Source organism: Balaenoptera borealis (assembly GCF_965194805.1).
Source record: "Balaenoptera borealis genome assembly, chromosome: 11".
Classification (NCBI taxonomy): Eukaryota; Metazoa; Chordata; class Mammalia; order Artiodactyla; family Balaenopteridae; genus Balaenoptera; species Balaenoptera borealis.
The window spans coordinates 70,863,275-70,881,751 of NC_138868.1; the positions used below are offsets into that span (position 1 = coordinate 70,863,275).

General features: G+C 43.8%; 1 protein-coding gene across 1 annotated transcript in view; it reads right to left on the bottom strand.

The window, feature by feature from the left end:
• The window catches only part of SMCO4 (single-pass membrane protein with coiled-coil domains 4), a 71,536-nt gene that overhangs the window by 19,159 nt on the left and 33,900 nt on the right, over positions 1 to 18,477 (bottom strand). Inside the window, exon 2 of the mRNA XM_082340543.1 lies at positions 2,518 to 2,589. The gene's annotated coding sequence lies outside the window, so the exon portion shown is untranslated. The remainder of the gene's footprint in view (positions 1 to 2,517; positions 2,590 to 18,477) is intronic.

The window sequence follows — 18,477 nt, forward strand, 5'->3', positions numbered from 1 at the left end:
AGGAGCTACAAAGCACAGAGGAGCCGTGTGGAGTGATGGACGCCTGGGGCCGTTCTCACAGGTGACCCTTCCCGCCTTCCTCTCAGGGCGCTCGTGTGTCCACCACTGTGCCAGCTCAAGGTGGGGTGCACCACACAGAGAGCTCATGGGGCCAAACTCGGCCAGGACATGTGCAAGCTGCTTCTAAGATGATCTTCAGTAGTAAAGCAGATACCAGCTTTGGGGCTAAGAAAACAGTCCTGTTAACAGTAAAATGGGATTTGCATCACACCACAATGGGAAGTAAAGTATGTAGCCTAATAATTTCTTCAATTACAAGCAACACAACAGGTTTGCTGATTTCTTGACACCGATGTTTCAGGTAGAAGGGTCTCGGTATCTAGCCCTGTGCCCTGACACTTACACTGCTGGGTGTACCACCCTGTTCGGGGGATTCCAAGTAGAATCTCCCCCAGGAAAATGTTAATCTAAGGCGGTACAGATGTACAGGAAGGTCTCTCTCTCAAAAAAAGACCAGAGAAGACGGCCTATTTTAGGAAAACAATGACTCACTGAAATCACATCCTGCTCTTAAGTTAACATGCTTCCTTCTGGACCAGAACCTGGTTTCCTATCATGATGGGTCTATTTTCCAATCTATTTGACAATCTGCTTTCTAATTAAAAGTTGAGCCATTTTTTAAAAAATCACATTTAACTAAACAATTCTACATGGCAATAAAGCAGTGTGCTCTGCCACCTTGATTGATGGCACCATTTGCAATTATTTAAAGGAGAAGGCAAGGAAAGAAAATCATTAGATACAGCTAGATTAAGCTGCTCTAGCCCCTGTTAGTGTCTTCCTATGTATTGCTAGAGTAAGACAGCACAGCATTCATGTAAACTAATTAAATTTCCTGCATTTAAATAAGCCCCAACCAAAATAAAACTTATAAGACTGATTGGAAGGTCTCGGGAGGAAGAGACCTACTTTTTCAAGAAAGCGGCCTGGCTGTGGGTAGGGGAAACACCAGGGTCAGACGGCATCTCTCCACAGCAGGCCAAAGCTCCCCCCACTGAGAGGAACACTGGAGTGGGTGAGACAGAGCCCCTGGGTTCTGTGACAGCAGCGGCTGCTTCCAAGGGGAATGCGCAAGATGGTGCAGGGGAGAGAAAAACCAGACGCCATTCGCATTGGCGACGTGGCCTCACGCAGGACGCCTAGCTGCTCTGAGCCTGTTTACTGAAACGGGAAGTTACCGTTTGCCCCTGCCTGTTTCCTAGAATTGGTGGGAGAAGAAACTCTGGTGCTGTGTGTAGAAGCACCCTCTAAAAGGAGAAGAACCCCTCAAATGGAAGAGACAACTGCTGGTTACTGTCAGGTAGGAAAGGCTGGGACAAGTCCTCTTAAGAGGATGGTGACCAACAAAACAGATAACATTACATGACATTCCTACATTAGTGAGGAACGTCTTCGGGATATTCAGCAGGTGCAGTAAAAGCAGGTGAGAAAAGGAATCTGCTGACTCAATGATTTAAAGCAAAAAAGGTTTGGAGCAGGGAGGTGGGTTCAGATGCAACTGTCTGTTGATTGAGGTAGCTCGGAAGATCATACGGATGGATGGATGGATGGATGGATGGATGGATGGATGGATGGATGGATAGATGGATGGATGGATGGGGGAGGGGGTCTGCCATCCAGCAGACAAGAGGGGCGTGACCAAACCCCACCTCGAGTAAATCCCATTCAACACCAACCACAGGGAGGCAGAGGCAGGGTGGGGAGACATGCTCCCACCGTCACTGGTTCCCTGACCCGCCTGTCACCTCCCTTCCCCTCCCGCTTCTGGATTACTGCTCTTAACATGGACCCAGATTGCCCATGAAAAATAAAAACTAGATAGAAAAGCTTTGCTTCATTTCACCAACAGCCAAAACACAAAGGACATCTAGAGAAGATTAACAATTTCTGATGAATGCTCAAAGAACAGAATCGATTTGAGAAGGATTTATAGTACAGGCCCTACAAGGGTGGAGTGGTGGAGGTACAAAGTGAATCCACATGGGAGCTGACCGTCTAGAATGGAGGCCAATTCACTGTTAATTCAATAAACGTTTATGGAGCATCTACTATGTCCAAGGCACAATTCAGATATGTCTCGAGGAAGTAACTGGGGAAAACACGCAAACAGGCAACTATAATCAAGTGTGGAAGTGCTACGATGGGGTGGGGGTCACAGAGAAGGAGCGCCTACATTCCATACAGCCACAGGAGAACGGTCAGAGGAGGGGCACGAATGGTAATGTAAAGCCCGTTGGGATACGTGTCAGTAAGAAGGAGAGAGTATTGTGGGGTTCAAAAGCAGGCAGCACTTGATAAAGGCCTTGAGGGATGACTAGGAACTTGGCCAGGCAGAGGAAGGTAAAATAATACATACAGAACTGGGTGTGTTTAAGGAACGACAGGGATGGTCAACCCTCCAAACATGGGTTTCCCTCTTAAGAGAATTTTAGTAGACACAAATTCACTTCTATTTACCTTTTCTTCAAGAACTGCTGTTTCAATAGTTTCAGCAAACTGATTTCCAGGAAAGGTGACTTTGGGTTATGCCTGTTGAGAAATCAGAAAAAGAGGTGTAATAGGTTTGGTGGGACTACCCTCCACAGACCTCTTTTTTGTGACACCCCTGCCAAGTCCGTTCGTGTCAGTCACCCCCCTCCCCCGAGTGACTGGTGTGTTTCCAGCAGCCATACTGCCTCCCTCCCTTCCTTCTTTCCTCATTTGAGAATAAAGACATGCAAACTTAGGCAGGCAGCGGTGAGCCCTGATCCAGAGAAACACACACACACACACACACACACAAACACACACACACGCGAGATGAACAGGACTGCACAGCCCTTGAACTAGAGGAGCCTTCCTGCTCCAGCCTGCTCCCTGCATTCCTGAGATTCCTGCAACAGACCCTCTGCTAACTACAGCTGGCTTGAGAGCATTTCTGTTCCTTGCAAACAAAAATTACTTATTTAAAAATAAGAGATCCACGGTTGGGACTAAGAAAACAAACACAAGCAGAGGGTAAAGAAAGAAAGGCTTCTGAAACAAAGCCTTGGGAAAAATAAAACATGAGAGGGAGTGACCTGGGCCTCTGAACTACTGTCCCATAATACCTGAGAGGAAAGGAAGAGAGAGATGTGGGAAACCCAGAGAGTAGATCCAACAAATAATTCATAAAATCCCAGCAGTATTAAATATTAAGATGGAGACCCAGATACTGGGGAAAAGGGGCTCTTAATATGGGTACTATCCATAACAAAACAAAACAAGAATTTCAATGAAATACAAAGGTGGGAGACTCTGAAAGTGTCTATAGCAAGTAAGGAATAATTGAGTAACTGTACGATGCCTATCATTACTAAAAAGAGAAATGTAATAACTCAAGGATAAGTCTTGATTTACTGTGCTGTGCTTTTTTTTGTCTTAAACAATAAACATTTTATTTACTCATGGTTTGTGGGTCAGCAATTAGTGCTGGGCTCAGCGGGGTGGTTTTTCTTCTGGTTTACTCATGTGGCTACAGTCATCTTGTGCCTCAACTGAGCCGGATGGTAGACCAGATGACTTAGCTCATATGCTAGTGACTGGTACTAGCTGTTTGTGCTGCCTTTAGAGTCTACTTCAGTAAATGTGAACATTTTTTTTCCCCTGAGATCTTGAAAGATTTATGCCCTCTATCCCCTTGACCTATTTTTCCATTGGTTCTTGAGTTGGTCAACCATGAACTCACCTACTGTAGGGCTTCAAGACTCTAACACCTTCTAGTCCCCTCTACTAGGGAGCATGGTTTTCGTGAAGTTCAAAGATGAGGGTGTGTGAAACAGAAGGCTGGGAGGCAGGGCTGGAGAGTAGAAGGTTCTTCAGGGGGTCTGAATGCCAGGTTAAGCTGGATGGACTTTATTCAAGCAGCATTAAGAGTCAAGATGACTGTAGTCTAATCCCATATTCTCTAAGAGATAATTACCTCTCTGAAAATGTAGAATGTTAAAATTGGGCTACAGAGAGAAAATATGACCCAAACCACAAAGACTAAAGCAGTCAGCTAGAAATTAAGTCGACATCAAGCTGTGACTTTTACCCTTGACAGGGTGCTTTGCCTGCTACTCTTGGCTCATTAGCTGCAGCAAAGGCTTCACAAGTATCTCCTGGCTTCTGGGCCTTTTAGGCAGCTCAGTGCTCCAGGGGCTCATTGGAGCATCAACTTTCACTCTGCAGGGTGCAGAACAGCCACAGGGACACCAGCGGGCCTGCAGGACAGGCTAAAGGGCAGCAATCCTGTCCGCTCGCCCCACACCTGGCCCCCGGGCCCCCTGCCACATCCTATCTGTCCATTCTAAGCAGCAGAGGCACCTGTGCTCTAAACTCAGCCCCACTTTCTCCTCTCCAGGCCTCAGTTTCCTTGTCCACAAAACCAGGGAGGGAGACAGGACCTGTGGCACTCAGAGGGTGGTCTGCAAACCAGTGCCATCCACCACCCCTTTGCTGTTGGCTCACAATAAGTACAGAAATTAAGAGCAGCTTTGAAGCTTTTACTGCTTACGACATCGCTACACAGCCAAGCACACGATCAGTGGAACTGTCTTGTTGAACAGAGCACAGACTGGTGTACAAGTTTCCTGCAGCTGCCATAATAAATTACCACAAACTGGGTGGCATAACACAACAGAAATTTATTCTGTCACAGTTCTGGGGGCCAGAAGCCTGAAATCAAGGCGTCAGCAGGGCCACACTCCCTCCAGAGACTCTAGGGAAGAAACTGCTCCCTGTCTTTTCCAGCTTCTCGTGTCTGCTGGCTTTCCTTGGCTTGGGGCCACACCACTCCTCCACTTCACTGCCTTCTCTGTGTGTGTGTGTGCGTGTGTGCGTGTGTGTGTGTGTGTGTGTGTGTGTGTAAAATCTCTTTCTTCTTCTTTGTTATAAGGACACTTGTCATCGCATTTAGGGCCCACTAGAGAATCCAAGATGACTTCATCTCAAAAATCCTTATCTTGAGACTTCCCTGGCATTCCAGTGCTTAAGACTCCGAGTTTCCACTGCAGGGGGCACGGGTTCCATCCCTGGTCAGGCAACTAAGATCCCACATGCCGCATGGCAGTGCCAAAAAAAAAAGAAAGAACAACAAGATCTTTAAGCAATGCTAATTAAATCATGTCACTTCTTGGGTAGAAATCTTGGTGGACTCTCATTAGAATAAAACCTTAATTTCTTTTTTAAAAGAAAATCCTTATCTTAATTACATCTACAAAGACCCTTTCTCCAAATAAGGTCACATTACTTGGACCTTATTTGGAAAAGGTTACACAACTTGTTCTGAAAAGAAAAGCATAACAAATAGCAGTTGCCAAGGCAACATAATGATGTGGTTTAAGGGAGATCACCCTGGAGGGAGGGAGCAACAGGATATACTACATTTCCTAACACAGGTATACAAAATACATAAGCTGCTTCTCAATTTCTGCCTTCCAGGGCCCTGATATGAGTAGGGACACACATAAAAGAGTAAATGAAGCCAATGTAAAATCTCCTCATTCTCAAGAGTTCTTTCTAATCAAATACTCAACAAAATACTAGCAAACCGAATCCAACAGTATATTAGAACCAAACTTAAATATACAACAATAATATAAGAAAATGTAAAGAGCAAAACCCATCTTTGGGGCCACCATACCGCTGACTACAACTGGTTTGGATACTGTGGAATTCATGTGTGACCAGCTGTACCTGTTGTGCACTGTACACTCATATCAGTTCACTGCTGGAGAGAAAAACCACTGCCCTGCCTCTCACTCAGTTGACACCCCAGCTCTTCCTCTGCAGCCCAGGAGCCTGGGCAAGACCAGATGGCAACGGACACCCCTGGTAAAGGAAAGGATACATGCACCCCAATGTTCACTGCAGCACTGTTTACAATAGCCAAGACATGGAAGCAACCTAAATGTCCATCAGCAGAGGAATGGATAAAGGAGATGTGGTACATATATACAATGGAATATTACTCAGCCATTAAAAAGAGTGAAGGTGCAGGTGCCGACTGTTCCCTCAGCCCTTCCCAAGGCTGGTCTCCCATCTGACCTTGCAGGCAGTACAGGAGCTGCTCCCTCCCTTCCCCATCCTCCTGTCCCTCAAATGGCTTCAGTTGTAAAGGGATTAAATTCATCAGGGTTTTTTGTTCAAGTGTGCTTCCCTCATCCCATCAAGTGCTCAGAGTTTTCAATGTCCAAGTTTGAGAACAGAAACAAAACTGTTTTATGAAAATCCTTGTGTACCTAGCACTGTCCTGCTGCTGACATATCCTCTCCCCCAACATCCCGCCCTGTAACCTCGAAAACACTCAGGAAGTTTCCAGGCTTCATAACAGGATGGAGGCGGCACTTGGAAATTGGACAAAGCAAGGATTTCATTTCTCATTAGAAGTTTTCTTGCCTTGCAAGAACACTCCTTATCAAAGGAACTACTATGTTGACTCCTTTTGCTATGTTACATTTCAGCCGTAAGGGGCAGACCATGTCAAAATACCAGAGAGTGTTTAAAATGATAACACTTGATGCAGGTCTGGCCACAGCAAAGCGGGCATTCTCATCATTCAACCACTGGTAGGAGTATAACAGGCACAATCTTTCTGGAAGCAATTTGACAAATTCTTATTAAATGGCTTAAAACTGTACACACCCTTTAATGTTGTAATTCCATTTTCAGACCTCTACACTAGGGAATGAATCTGAAATGGGGACAAAACTTAATGCTCAAAGATATCCATGGCAGGGTTATATATGAGATTTAAAAATTTTGAAATAAAGTTAATAGCCAAGAAAAGGAAATGATTAGACAAATTATGGTAGATTCATGAATAAAGTTGTACACAGCCATAAAAATGACATTTTACAAAGAATTTCTAATAAAAGTAACAACTACAATAATAACAGTTAATCCTTACATGGGCCAGGAACTGTCCTAAGCTTATCAGGTGCTTTACATATATGAACCTTCTTAATCTACTTAGGTAGATACTGTTATTCTTATTTTTATTTTTGGGCTGTGCTGCACGGCACGCAGGATCTTAGTTCCCTGACCAGAGATGGAACCCATGCCCCCTTCAGTGGAAGCACACATCCCTAACCACTGGACCACCAGGGAACTCCCAGTAGGTACTGTTATTATTCCCACTTTACAGATCAGAAAATGGAGGCACCAAGTGTTAAGACACTTGCTCAAGATCATCCTGCTAGTAAGAGACCATACAGGGATTTGAGCCCACCCAGTCTGACTCAAAAGTCATACAGATGTATGACTCTTACATACAGATGGTCAAGAAGCACATGAAAAGATGTTCAACATTGCCAAGTATTAGAGAAATGCAAATCAAAAATACAATGAGATATCACCTCACACCAGTCAGAATGGCTATCATCAAAAACTCCACAAACAACAAATGCTGGAGGGTGTGGAGAGAAGGGAACCCTCCCTCCCACACTGTTGGTGGGAATGTAAATTGGTACAGCCAATATGGAAAACAGTGTGGAGGTTCTTACAAAAACTAAAAATAGAGCTACCATATGATCCTGCAATCCCACTCCTGGGCTTATATCTGGAGAAAAACATGGTCCGAAAGGACACATGCACCCCAATGTTCACTGCAGCACTGTTTACAATAGCCAAGACATGGAAGCAACCTAAATGTCCATCAGCAGAGGAATGGATAAAGGAGATGTGGTACATATATACAATGGAATATTACTCAGCCATTAAAAAGAATGAAATAATGCCATTTGCAGCAATATGGATGGACCCAGAGATTATCATACTGAGTGAAGTAAGTCAGACAGAGAAAGAGAAATATTGTATGGCATCACTTATATGTGGAATCTAAAAAGAAATGATACAAATGAACTTATTTACAAAACAGAAACAGACTCACAGAATTAGAGAATGAACTTACGGTTACCAGGGGGGAACGGTGGGGGGAAGAGATAGTTAGGGAGTGTGGGATTGACACGTGCACACTGCTATATTTAAAATGGATAACCAACAAGGACTTACTGTAGAATACAGGGAACTCTGCTCAATATTATGTAACAACCTAAATGGGAAAAGAATTTGAAAAAGAAAAAAATATATATCCATTGAAGAAAACATACATTAACATGATATTAAATAGAGCAGACCATCAGAAGCTAAAAAAAAAAAAAAAAAAAAGTCCATACTCTCAAATCCTGTGATAGTCTGAATACAGTGATGGCCCCAAAGATAACAGGTCCTAACCCTAGAACCTGTATGTGCTACCTTAGATAGAAAAGGCATCTCTGCAGGTGAAGAATCTTAAGATGGAGAGATATCCTCGATCATTGGGTGGGCCCTAGATGCCATCACAAATGCTCTCAAAGAGAGACAGGGAGATCACACACACACACACACACACACACACACACACACACACACACACAAGAAAGGCATGTGAAAACAGAGGCAGGTATTGGAGAGATAAGGCCACAAGCCAAGGAATGCCAGCAGCCACCAGAAACTGAGAGGGTCAAGGAATGGATTCTCCCCTAGAGCCTCCACAGGGAGTACAATCCTTATACCTTGGTTCAGACTTCTGGCCTCCAGAACTGAGTGAATATATTTCTGTGGTTTTAAGCCACCCAGTTTGTGGAAATTTGCAGTCACAGGAAACTAACACAAGCTCCCATGCTGTACTGCTCTCAATGCAAGATAAAATATTCATATGTTAAATGGGAAAAGTAGAAATCAAAATTTATACACAATGATCTTAATTATGCATATAAAAATGCATGCAAATACAACAAAACGTTTTGTAGTGATTATCTCTGAATACTAGAATTACGGGTAATTTTCAGCATTATGTCTTTTGATATTTTTCCAAATTTCTACAATTAACGTGAATTCCTTTTACAAAGAAACAAAAAAAAATTTTTTTTAAATTAGCAACTCATCATACTTCTGCAACTCTAACTCAATCATAAAAATTAGAAATCAAGAAAACTCCCTGAGAATTTTCTTAATTCAGTTTCAGAACAACACCTGAAAAATCAGCCACCCAGGTGCATTCCATTCCCTAAGTGACTCCACTCAACCCTCCGCCTCTCTAAAGCCTATTAGTTTTCAGACTCTGGCAGGAACATGAAGTGGCTGAAGAAGTCTCAGGCTTTGAAACAAGAGGATAATCTGAGCTGCTACATGTTTTCCTGTCTCTCTATCCACACGTGGCAGTGGGAAGGAGGGACCAGAGGGAGGTCTTTATGCATTCCCAGAGCGCATCCAGCCCAAAGTGGTGTGGGCCACACACCAAAAACCAAGAGCTCTGGTTAATAAGCATGGAAATGTTTGATTTCTCTGTAGGTGACTTCACAGAATGAATCATCACATTAAACAGCGGCTTAATCTTCTTACCGAAGTCCGGAGTCCAAGCCTATTGCTTGGCAAAACCCTCCTGCTATCGTCCGTCCAGGCAGTCAGAGGACCAAAGGCCAATTTTACTGTATCAACATCACATCCTTTGATTAAATATTTTCGTATAAAGAGTGTATTAACATTTTCCCGCAACGTATGGGCAGAACTGGATCAAAACAGAAAAAGGAGGATGTGCTTCGTGTGTTGTTTTTTTGGGGCAGAGAAGGCAAGAGTCGCTGATTCCCTCCAACATGGGCCAGGTCAGAGCCGCGGGCCATGAAAAGCATATATACAGCTTTATTCAGCCCACCCTGTACGGCGCAGCAAGCTCCGGCACTGGAGTAATGGGACCACAGCGTGGGGTTTATCCTTTAGTCTCTGAGCACATTTATTTATTCACTCTTCGTCCAGCCAATCAACATATAAAAGCACCTACTATGCGCCAGGTACTAAGAAGAGGTTGGCTCACATTTTAAAAGACCCTATCTCCAACACGCTATACTCTCAGATGATACGGCTGGGCAAACGGCCCCCATCATTACTGAGCTTCTTCATCAGTCTTTTGGACCACAGGGATGCCAGCAGTAGCAAAATGCTGGGAGGGATACCTAAACCGGCCCGGCAGAGCTTTGAGAATGAAAAAAACAAAAAGCAAACGGTTTAGCACTGTGTACAGTCCGCCCTCTGTCTCTGCAGGTTCCACAACCTCCGATTCGACAACCACAGACCAAAAATATTCAAAAAAAGAAAAAAAATTTTCAGAATGTTCCAAAAAGCAAAACAAATTTGCCACACACTGGCAACTATTTACAAAGCATTTACATTGTATTTACGACTACTTACGTAGCATTTACATTGTATTAGGTATTATAAGTAATCTAGGGATGATTTAAAGTATACAGGAGGATATGTAGAGGTTATATGCAAATATTATGCCATTTTATACAAGGAACTTGAGCATCTGGGGATTTTGGTATCTGCGGGAGTCCTGTAACCAATCTCTCCTGGATACCAACAGATAGCTGTACCTTCCAACATACCATCAACACAACACTTGTAATTTCGGATGATCAGTTGATGATACTTGAATCTCCCACTTAACCATCTACTTCACACAAATAGTGTATTACTATTTTCTCAAAGTCTGTTTTTTTCTTTTTGCTTGCCATTGTATGCCTAAATCTACCAGCGTCTAACCTTAAGGAGTACTCATTAAATATCTGAGGTATAAATTAATGCATGAATAAACATGGGTAATCAATTTAATAATCTGTAAAAACGGAAAAGCCAGTCTACACAATTATTTCCCAAAGAAAATTCCAAGGAAACTAATCCTATGAGATATACCAAGAAAAGAAGGTTCACGTGCTATTCAACTGGAGAAATATTACATTCTGTAGCCTCCCATCTCCCTTAAAAATTCACAATGCATATTATATAATAAAGAATATGGGAAAGCTTTCAATTAAATACCTATTTGAACTCCCCAAATCAACTTAACCACAGATGCCCTTTCATGATTAACACTTACTGATATCAGAGAACGAATGTTCTAAGGAAACCCTGGGAAAATACTAACACAAATTCTTCATTTGTTCAAAAAACATTTATCAAACCCTTGAAATGATAATAATATGATGATGATGAAGACAGGCAACATTAAACAAGTTAATATTTAATAGGCACGGTACTTGGTGCTACTGCCACCCAAGATAACTATGAAACCTGGCTCACAGTCTACCATCTACTGGAAGAGACCAACGAGCACATGATGAGTACAACCAGTATTAACTGAAGTGACAGACACATGCACATATATGCATGTATACATACATACATACATATGTGAGTATCTGCACACTTAGACACAAGAAGGGAGAGAGTGTTCCAGGCAGACGGGAAGCAAGAGCGTCCAATGTGTGCAAAGGAATGAAGACAGTTTGTTCTTCTCCAGTGGTTTGCAAAGTATGGGTCCAAGACCCTCTCGGAGGGTGCTGCCAGGTCAACACTATCTTCAACAGTGTGATATTTTCACTGATGGTGCAAAAACAAAGGTGGGGAAAACTGCTGGTGCCTTAGCAAGAATCAAGGCAGTGGCATCTGACTGTATTAGTAGTCATTGTGTTCTCTACTGCCATACTTTCACAGTTTAAAAAAAAAAAAAAAAAGGTCAATTTCATCTAAGAATACCCTAATGAAGCAATAAAAATGATTAATTTCGTTAAATATTAACCTCGAGTACACATCTTTTTAAAATCCCTTGTGACAAAATGAGAAGCACTCATAAAGCACTTCGGCTACAAGCCAAAGTATGGTGGTTGGTTTTGGGGAAGAAAAAGCACTCGTACAACTGAGCTGCAAGCAGAATTAGCCACTCCTTTCCACCGAACATCATTTTAAACTGAAAGAATGACCGACAGAAAAACTACAGTGACTCAGATTTAGGTATTTTTAGAAGGAATAAAGTGAGCTTGTTATTTCAAGGAAAACTGACAGTATCTGTTGCTAAAGAAAACTTTGAGCTTTCAAGCAAACATTAAAATTTGGAAAAACTTGTATTGGCCACTGTGAGGTTTGGAGCATCTCAGTACTTGGCTTTTCAGAGGACAGCAGCAGTGACATTAACAAACGTGATATTATCCAAATAAGTCATGCATGATGTTACAAAATGCATAAAAGATCCTTTTAAAGTGCAAGACAGACCAAAAGATTTTAATGTAACAGAATATGAGAAGTTCCTTGATATATGGTTTCAGATTCTATGCTGCAACAAACCTTTAAGAAACTATCACTTGTCAAGCTCTGATGTAGTTTCAAAGACTATCCACAATTAACTGAAAAGGTTATTAAACATTCCTCCTCCCTTTTCCAACTACATTCCGCGCAAGGCTGTATTTGCTTCATACAGTTCAACCAACACAACATACTGCAACAGAATGAAGGCAAAAGCAATGAGAATCCAGCTGTCTTCCATTAAGGCAGACATTAAAGATACCTGGAAAAAAGTAAAACAATGGCGCCCTTCTCATTAAATGTTTTTTTGCTTTAGAAACAGTTATTTTTCATTAAAAGTGTTATTTGTGTTATGTCATGGGTTTATTATTGCTATATTTGAACTAATTTCATGAATACTTTAAAATCTTTTCAATTTCGATTGCTAATATTGTAAATATTGCTAAATATAATCCACATAATTGAAAGCTCTTTGAGGATCTCACTAGTTTTTAAGAATTTTTAAAGGGGTCCTGAAACGAGAAGTTGGAGAGCTGCCGGTCGTGGGTGGTGAGAAGAGAAGGGTGAAGAGGCAGCAGGAGAGGGCTAAGCACTGTGATGAGGGGTTCAGAACTGATCCGACAAGAGCCAGAGAAGGGATGTAGAGCACCAAAGTGACACGGGCAGATCTGCCTTCTAAAGAAAGAGCCAGGACAACAGAAAGCTGTCCTCTGCTCCATGAACTTATGATTCTAAAAGCAAGTCAGTCCGATGGGAAGTCAAACTGTAGGACACTGAAGGTCCATTACTACAGTCTAAAAAATCAAAGATAAATTTCTATAAAAGAGTAGGAACCGAAAAGTATTAAAATTTAACGATGGAAGCGAAAGAAGCAGGGTCTTGCAAAATAGACTTGCAACCAACTAGAATACTGCAAAATGAGGGAAATCATCAGTAACAGAGTACAGGGCTTTAAAAATCGAAAGATACCAAAATCAAGATGCATTTTGGGCAAGTCTGAAAAATAAAAATAAAGGAGCCAGTAGAGAGCAATAAACTGCAGCAGTAAAGAGGGAAAATGAATGCAGCCCAGAGAAGACGAACAGAAGCCTTTAGAAATAAAAAGAAGTAGGGAGGAGAGAAAATCAGCTCCCATTTCCAGGGCGTGCAATCTATCCACTCTGCCACAGGGGAGGGGGGCAGAGGGTGCAAGAAGCACCTGGAGAGGAAGGCGGCCCGCGAGGAGTCCACCACTGGAACGGAAACGTTCGCCTGGACAACCAGAGTCTCACCCAGGAAAAGGTGGATTACGCCAATCAAGAACACAGACCACAGAGAACAGACAAAAGACAGCTATTAAAATTTGCTCTCAAGGAGCTTAGAGTCATTATTTTCTAAGTCAAAAACACAAAAACAAAACAAAAAATCAATAGGATAGTTATAACTAAAATGAGAATGGTGTGCTCTAAAGAACTCAACTAGAAGAGCTTGGCAAGTTGCTCGAACTGGGCCTCAGTTTCCTCTTCAGCAAGATTGGGAGTCCACCACTGACTTCCCAAAGTTGGTGAGAGAAAAGGGAACTGAGCATGCAGCTGGCATGTGACAGATGCTCAATAAACACAAGCTGTAATTATTCTCACTGTAGTTATGATTTCAGGGCCTATGTAGAATACAGAGTTGACACTACACTACTGTAAGCCAGAAAGCTCCCAAGGTCAAGGATGATGGTTTGAAAAATCACCAATATGTGAGCTTAAAGAAGGAATTTGAATGGCTTTGGCCCAGGGCTACACTCACTCAACAGATGACAGAACTGCCCTTGACCTTGTGGGCCTGTTACCACCGGGCCCCCGAGGGCCTCTCCAATCACAAAGGGACATGCCAAGCACTAGAAGTCCCAAGTAAGGAGGGAGAAAAAGTCAAACCACCACCTTCCGAAACAGCCAACACCGCTGCCATGTAACTTTCACGCACAATTCATCTCCCCTGATTGTCATAATCAGCCAGGATATGGATGGGTACACTGTCACCACCCCCCATTTTACGTCTCAGGGCTGAAATGCAAAGAAGTGGTGTAGCCAGGACCCCTATCTCTTGATGTGAGGCCCAGGACTCTTTCACTCGACCACTCTGCCCACCCCCACGGGGATTTGAGAGCCCACGCAACAGACGTGGACCGACAGCTCTTCAAGCCAAACACGAGGCTCCACCTTTCTTCACCGCGCATAGCTAACGGAACACCCGGTGAGCATTCACTGACTGACATGCCAGACACTGTCCTCGGGGCTGGGACTGCATGCCAGTTTCTACACCCCTGGACCCCAGACAGACATCAAGTGAGCAAGGAACTATTTCTCTATAGATGTAGTAGGTGCTGGGAACTTGGCAGTCCAGGGTACCGTGGGGGCAGGTCATGCAGGGCCTGAGTCTGAGAGGTCATGGGAGCACAGGCAGGGGCCCCAGGGGTTCTCAAAGCCTTCGAGCCAGGAAGAGCTGCGAGCTCAGGAGGCCAGCAGGACCAGGCTGCGCAGGCACGCCTCGTGACCACATAGATTGCACACCCTCCTAAAAGCACGGGGCCTTGCTACAGAGAAGCAGCAGCACCCAATTTGCAATGTAAAAGAGTACTGGGGCTGCAGCTTGGAGAGGGGGAGAGGATAAGAGTAAAGGTACAGATGTCTGTCAAACAGAAACTTTGCAACTTTTGTTTTTACCACAACTTGCAGAGTGAGAACGACACTTTACTTTGTAACCCAGTATGTGTACACACACACAGTGTCTGAGAGACAGGCTACCAGCCTGACCCTGGCTAGCTTCTCAACTTCCCTGAGCCTCAGTTCCTCTCCTGTGAGGCAGAGATAACAACAACGATACCACTGCATCAGCTGTTGCGGGGAGAAGTCAGTCAGTGTGTGAAAAGCCCTTCGCAACGTTAACCTTTTTCTGTAAAACTCTTATTATACACAAACACAACTTTCACAAAATAAAACTCAACCTTACTATGTGTACTCCACTCTCATGCTTTCCATTCTACTTCTTCTTTTTTGTTTTTTAACGCTGGTAAAGACCCTCTAAATTAATTTCAGAACCCAGTCACCCGGGTCATGACCTCTAATTGAAGATGATGGCTTGGACCTGGGTGATGACAATGGAGGAGAGAGAACTGATAGGATTGGGGAATGATCAGTCAGTTACAGGGGAGAGAGAGGGAGGTGTCAGGTGACTCTCAGGCCTCTGGATTGATGATGGTACCATTTGAGATGGGAACCCGGCGGTGGCGGGGGGTGACCAGCTGTACGTTTGTGGGAAGAGATGGAAAGATCAGACTCTACGTTCTAAACTTCCTGCCAGGAGGATTTGGGTGAGGTGACAAAGGGAGCCTTCACTTAAACGCTTTCCACCAAGCAGGGAACCACGTAGAGAGATCTCACACCAGAACCATAGCTACTGATACAAAATGCGTTTTTCCAGACTGTGCTGGGGAGGTGGACAGCCTTTGTGAACCGTGCCCAGAAGTGAGTGAGTGACTGGAGGAGGACCTGGGGACTTGGGGCTCCCGCCAAATGTCTTTCCTTATCTGACCAACATCCAGCACTAACCACATTTGAGTCCGTCTACCCATCTGTTTCCTCTACTAAGCGAGCTGCTTTAGGGCAGGGACCACCCTGGCTCACCATCTTTCTACTCGCCAGGCCTACCCACTGCCTCTGGTAGGTGCTCAACTCAACGATTCAACAGGATAAAACTCCCGAAAAGGCCACTTAACAGTTCAGGAAACTAAGGCAAGGCACAGCAGATGGGAGTGGGGAGGCAGAATCTGCCAGGAGAATTCTGGTCACTTAAGGGTGTGAGCCAACAAAAGGCCAACTGTTTATAGAGAAAACGATTAAACTCTGGAATGCACGATGGGTGTGGATCTTCATCATAATGATCAGAAACACTAAGCGGGTCTGGGAGAGAATCAGGAAGACCAAATATAAAACAGGAAAAGTCAGGCCTCTTCCAAAGGTCACGCTGGACGTGTAATTCTTTACGTCACTTCGCTTGCTACATTCTTCCATCAGCTCAAGGCCTTCTATGGCATGCCTCTCTGTTTCCAATCCTCTGCCATCTCCAAAGCCCAGTTCCTTGTGTGTTACTTGTTCTTCCTACGTGTACATGACCTGTACCCCCAAGAGACAGGAACGGTATTACACACCTTCTTATTCATCCACCCCCCATCCCTTGCACAGACAAGGCACCCAATAGTAGTTGATTGATTTTTATACTGATTAATTTATTTTGGCATTAAATTCCAAATACAGATTCATATTTTCTAGCCTTACCCCCTTTAGTTGCAACTGTTACTAAAGCTGTCATTTTTAATAGTAACAGTTGTATTTATTAAGTACCTACCACATACAGTGCACAACTAAGGACCTTAAATACATCTCCTACAATCCTCAATCTGCAGGGCTGGGATTATTATTTCCATTTTACAGATGACAAGATTGAGGCTCAAAAAGACAACATAGTTTAGTAAGTGGCAACACTGGGATTCAAACCCAAGGCTGCTTAACTCCAAAGTCAAATAAGTATGCAATCACTCCAAAATTTTAGCACTATTTCCCCTGGCACAGAGGCCGGAAAACAGCCCATCTGATATGTCCACACTCAATACTCACCAAAGACATAAACAGGGCTCAACTCGGAGAAAGCTTTTTTAGGCTTGAGAAAGCCACAATTTAACAAGACCCATTCATTCACTTCCTACAAATACATAGGTCAACTCAAGATTATTTTAACTCCATGACTTAAAAAAATGGAACGTGCTAAAGGCATCACTTGTTTCTGAAAGAATGTTTAGGGAATGCCCTGGCAGTCCAGTGGTTAGAACTCCGCACTTCCACTGCAGCGGCCCCCGGGACTAGGATCCCACAAGCGGGGCCAAAAAAATAAAAATAAAAAATACAATAAACTTTTCAAAAAAAAGAATGTTTAACTTAAACTAAGAAACAAACAACGCTCAGAATAATCAAATCATTAGTGTCAAATAGTTAATAAAATAATCACAAAACTCGTAACGGCCTATCTCCTATGTATCACTCCACCCAACGCTCTCACATATATTACTTTATTTGAACATCTCAGGAACTGAGGCAATTATGGTTACCTGCTGCACCCGTGAGAGAAAACCAGACTGAGAGAAGTTCAGTGAGTCGCTGAGGGTCACCATGCCTATTACTCAGAACTTTGTTATAAGCAACAAAAGAAAGCACCTCCGAGTAGTGCAGGCACAAGAGAAAACTAGCTGTAGGGACGGGCCTTTGGGCAACCAGGGACTCCCAGCGACCCCGTCCCTCTCCCGGCCTCTCTCTGCCTGCAGCTTCCTCCCACCCCCCCCGGGCAGCCCAGCTTTCTTCTCCAGACAGGAAACCAGGGCCACCGGAGTGCCAGACCCCCATGTCCCTGGCCTCACCACCTCAGACGAAAAGGCTGGTGGGCCTCGAGTTTAAGACTCCAGGGAGATGCGTTTGAAATGATGTCCGCTCCGCCTTCCTACTCCCCAGCCCTATGCTGGGTGGTGGGATGGTGGGATGGGTTCCCTAAGACATCCCTCCATCAAATCCTCTCCCCTCTCCACAGTCTGCACCGCCTCCCCTTAATCTCTTTGATCTGGCTGAGGGGTCCAAAAGTGGTAAAACCAGTTGTATGCTTCTCCTTTGTAATCTCCACATAGGAGGCTGCCTCACATTCCCTTTGGTACAGGATAGCCCTGCAATGGCAGCTCTGTAGAAACAGGCGGGGTCAAGCCCCATTTTAACCTCCTTATCACAGGGCTGAAATTACCGCCTTGGAGTCTCTGAGATACCAGGGGCCTCATAATAAATTCTTCCCTTTTACGAAAAAAAAAAAAAAAAAAAAAAAAATTCGAGGAGGGCTCTGACTGGCCCAGTCGGGTCAGTGGTCCACCGATGGCACAGGGGACCAATCAGGAACCACACCTGGCAGGTCCCAAGAGTAGGCAGAAGAGAAGCACTTCTCCAGAAGGGGGAGGGAGTATCAGTTCCAAACGAAGGAAGAAGGCTTATTTAAGGCAGATTAAATAATAAGTAGAAATCCTGCACATACAACTGCTAAGCCACTGCTCTTCAGACCCCAAGTCCAGTGACCTCACTCGTTCTACACCACAGCTGACATTACTTGGCACTAAAATGTGAAGCAACAACAGTAAAGAACAGCCAGTGCATAATAAGGTGCTAATTGTGCAGTGAAGCCGCTTAGTATAAACAGAATTATAAAAGAGAGAGATCAACGTATCCATTTACATCTGAGTAATAT